Raw genomic sequence first — 3,962 nt, 5'->3', positions numbered from 1 at the left:
ACTTGTCAAAAATACATATAAATATATATATACACACATATCATTTGGCCACATATGTAAGTTTTGTTTTTAATCTAGGAATTTAACCCAAACATTTCCTTCTAAGTGCTTATAAATACTCAGCTCCTCCAAATGCTCTCCAAACCAGCTTTGCCACCTTACTGGTTCCCTTATTCATGAGTTCCTAATGTTTGACACATGCCCTTTCCATGTTTTATGAAAGCCATGTTTTTAAATGTTTGAACATTAGGCTTTGATGGTAACGTACAAAGGGCTACACATGTCTGGGTGAAGACCTCCTTTGGTTGGGGGTTCAAAAACCTTTTCACCTCTGAGATCAGCCTTCTGATTAACGGGTGGACTTTTGGCAGGTAGAAATGGAGATCTGTGGCAGACATCAAAGACCCCAAGAACAGCAGGAAAGGTGCTCTCCTTCCTGTTGGCTTCCTTTCTTATGTGTCTTAGCCAGCAAAATCTAAGGGCCAACGCAGATGTGATACTTGCACACGAGCAAGCCTAGGAAAAAAGCCCTTCCCGAGGGATCCCTATTACAGCTCCAGGATCGTGCAGCCCTTCCCAAACCCCCACCTCCAGCTGTCCCCCTTCCCCTACCCCACAAGAGGCTAGAAAGGTCCTGGGCCTTTCCTTCCACACTTCAGATTCATCTTCGATGCTGCCTTACCTGGGGAATCACATTTCCTGGCGTCTCAATCCCCCGACATGGCGCATCCGTGAACTAGCTCCCTGACAGACTCTAAATGTTACCAGCATCAATCACAGGGATAAACAGCAAACAAGCCCAAGACAGGGCAGCCATCTCTGTCGGACCCAAAGTGGTATTAATCAGAAAACTTACTTCTGGCCACAGAGCACAAGCCCCGCAGCCCTCGAATCACCTTTGCTTTGGCAGGGAAAACCAAGGCCCAAGAACTTGCAGCTCGTTTCCCTAGACGTTCTCCTGGAAGTCTCCAGGGAAGGCTGCTGGCGAAGCCCCTCTCTCGGGGCTCTTCACTCTGGAGGGTGCTTCTGCCCCTGGTTGAAGGGAAGGGTCAAAATTTAATGCTGAGACTTGTGTTTTCTGAAGATCTCAGGTATGCATGTTCCTTCTTGAGTTTTTGAGATCACACTGCTATAGTCCCCAGGCCTTCCTAATGCAAACTTCCTAACCCCTGGTCATGGCGTCTTCTTGGGCTCTCGGTGGTCCCAGCAGCCTGCACTCGCCCGACACTCTGGATGTCCCAGCTTCTGACTAGCCGAGAGACCGTCACTGGCCTGACCTCTCCTCTCCATGGAAATTCATGCAAGGTAGGAACCAGGAGGAGGCTCAGCAGAGCCTGAGCCCCCCGTGCTGCTGGGCCCCTCGGCCCCCGCTTGCCCTCTCCTCCACCTATCCCCGAGCCTCAGCTGCCCAGATGCCCTGACTGAGGCCTCCGGATGGTCCAGCCCCTCAGCCTCGGCGGGGCCACTACAACTAGCAAAGGTCATCTCCTCCTTGGGGTCAGCAGGGCTACCTAAGGGACTAACCGAGGAAGGAGTGAGTGGGGTGGACAGAAACACAACAGTCTGGAAGCTGTCCGGGGTTGTCTGGACTCCTTTCAGGCTCAGTAACCTGCACGCACTGGGTGGGGATTGAGGGCAGGCGCAGAGGGCAGCCAGGCTGCACCTGATTCACCTTCACTAAGTAACCTTGGGTGAGTCACTCCACCTGACTAAGCCGCAGCTTCCAAATCCGTAAGATGGTGCTGATGATAACATCTCATAAAGCTGCTGGAGAGTGAGAATAAAACACTTAGTACAGCACCGGGCAATGATCAGTCCCCAGCAAATGTTAACTATTTTTGGGGGGGGTCAAGGGTGGATTTTGTGCTGTTTGTGTGGTTGTGTGGATATAAGAAATAGAAAGTCTTAGGGAAAGGACAAGGAAAAAGGCCAGAGAACTTGCTGCTGGTTTCCCTAGACATTCTCTTTGCTGATCGATGTTTCCACCAACTCGTAAAGGAGGTTAGTCCTAATTTCATATTCCCTTGTCCAGAGAGTGACAAACTGTTATCCCCTTAAAGTAATCCACACTGCTTTCAGATCGGCCCTTCTCTGCCTTGACAGATGGGATCATATTCATCTAGCCTCCCCTTTAGCAATTGAAAAGATCAATGAGACATTAGTCTCCTTGCTTCTGACTTTCTCCTGGGGGAAAATGCTGATGGTCCAGAATTAATGTGGCAATTGATTTACTGTGTGGTGTCTAAAGGCAGGCGGACAAGCTCTCCCACCAGTGGGAGGAGAGGCGGGGGAAGGCAGCCGTGGTCCACTTTATGGGACTGGCTCAGGGGACTGTGTTCTCTAAACTGGGGGAGAAAATAGTTTGCAGAACAGCCGACTGATCTGGGACCTACATCCTAGCGACTGGCTGCCCCTAGCCTTGGAGTCCCCAAAGCCATGGACACTTTCAAGTTCTATGTCCTTGATGAGTTATTGACCTCTCCTCTCCTTCATCCATAGAGTGGGGATACAGATTCCCCATCACAGGATGATCGTGGGATCAAAATGAGGTAATGTGTGTGAGCAGGCATGCTTTGTAGATGTCAGTTTTTCATTTTCAGGTGCAAAAATAAAGGCAATGCTCTTGAATGAGAAACTGACCAAGTTTACAGATGTTAAAACCGAGGCCTAGAAAGAGGAAATCCATAACAGTCAGTAAGTTAGGAAGACCATCCACCATCTTCACTGCTATTGACACCTGAGATCACCACTGTTTCTACTGGTTCCTTGGGGGCTGGAGAAATGCACAGATGAAGGGGTGGAGAGGGTCAGTTTCCTGGGATCTCCAGAAGGGATTCCTTCTCTAACAGAACAGACATTTACTGAACACCTGCTGTGGGCCAAATGCTTTTCTAGGGACCATGGAGAGTGAGGACCACACACTCAAGTCTGAAAAGGCTTTGGCTGCGAGAGAACGTTTGGTGTTTCTCTCTTGGTCCTCCTGCCCCTCTCTCTCTCATCTTCTCCTTCCCAGAAGCAGCTCTGCTGTCCCTGACAGGCCTGGGGAGGGCCAGATGCTCCCCCTACTCCAAGTCCTCTCCTGAGAACTTGGTGCCTGGAAATGGCAGTGTTGACCCCAGGCTCCAGGCGGGGCCAGACATGCAGGCTGTCATGGGTGATGATCATTGGTCTGAAAAGTTTCTCTTTCTCGAAATAGAACGTGGGGCTTTTTTTTACACTATCTACCTTATTTGCTGTATAGAACATAAGCTCCTTTCCTAGGGAAGCTCTGCTTGATTTACTAGCGCTCCCAGCATAGAGTTTGGTGAACCAGGACTGTGAAATCCATACGGAAATGGAACTGTAGACCAACAGTGAGACCACGGCATGAAGTTGGTGGTCACGCGGCCTCTGAGATGGCTCGGGATGCCCTTATTTCTGGGAGCACAAAGCAAAATGACCAATGCTGTCGAATTCCATACAGATAGGGCTCAAGCAGAAGAAAGAGCAGAGAGCACTCCTCTCCTCTTTGCCAGGGGGCAGAAGGTTGCCCAGCTGCAGGGGGGTGGGGGGGCGCCCCTCCTGCAAAGCAAGTTCCCCCTCTGCAAAGCAAGAAGCCCTCTGTAGGAGACACTTGAAATGCTGTCTTGCTGCCCGGCCCCCTATGAATGCCTCTACTATGTTCAGGGCACCTTCATATGGGATCGAGAAAGCCGAACATTTCCTCCTCAGCCTCCTTTGCACTAAAGCCAGGCGGGTGATCCATGCCTCACTGCTTACACTCACCCACACGAGACCTCAGAGGCTCTGGGAAAACTACACTTTGCTGGCAAGGGCGGCCTTAGAGGGGTGGCTGGGGGGTGAGGGGTCGTGGTTGTAGGGTTAGTTTCCTGACACAGAGGCGGCAGGGTGCTGCGACAGGCCAGGGGCAGGGCTGGCGGGGGGCGTTTTCCCCCTGTGGGGTTCCGAGCTTTGTCGCTGGA

General features: G+C 51.1%; 1 long non-coding RNA gene across 1 annotated transcript in view; it reads right to left on the bottom strand.

Annotated features, from left to right (window-relative positions):
* Positions 1-600: 600 nt before the first annotated feature.
* LOC145720857 (uncharacterized) overlaps positions 601-3,962 on the bottom strand; it is a 10,757-nt gene continuing 7,395 nt past the window's right edge. Inside the window, exon 3 of the long non-coding RNA XR_014144079.1 lies at positions 601-1,032. This is a non-coding gene — a long non-coding RNA (uncharacterized LOC145720857). The remainder of the gene's footprint in view (positions 1,033-3,962) is intronic.

The sequence above is a fragment of the Leptonychotes weddellii genome, chromosome 4 (genome assembly GCF_054177405.1).
Source record: "Leptonychotes weddellii isolate Sample4059 chromosome 4, ASM5417740v2, whole genome shotgun sequence".
Lineage (NCBI taxonomy): Eukaryota > Metazoa > Chordata > Mammalia > Carnivora > Phocidae > Leptonychotes > Leptonychotes weddellii.
Note: the sequence above shows the minus strand (reverse complement) of the source record. Positions and strands in the feature narration are given on the sequence as shown.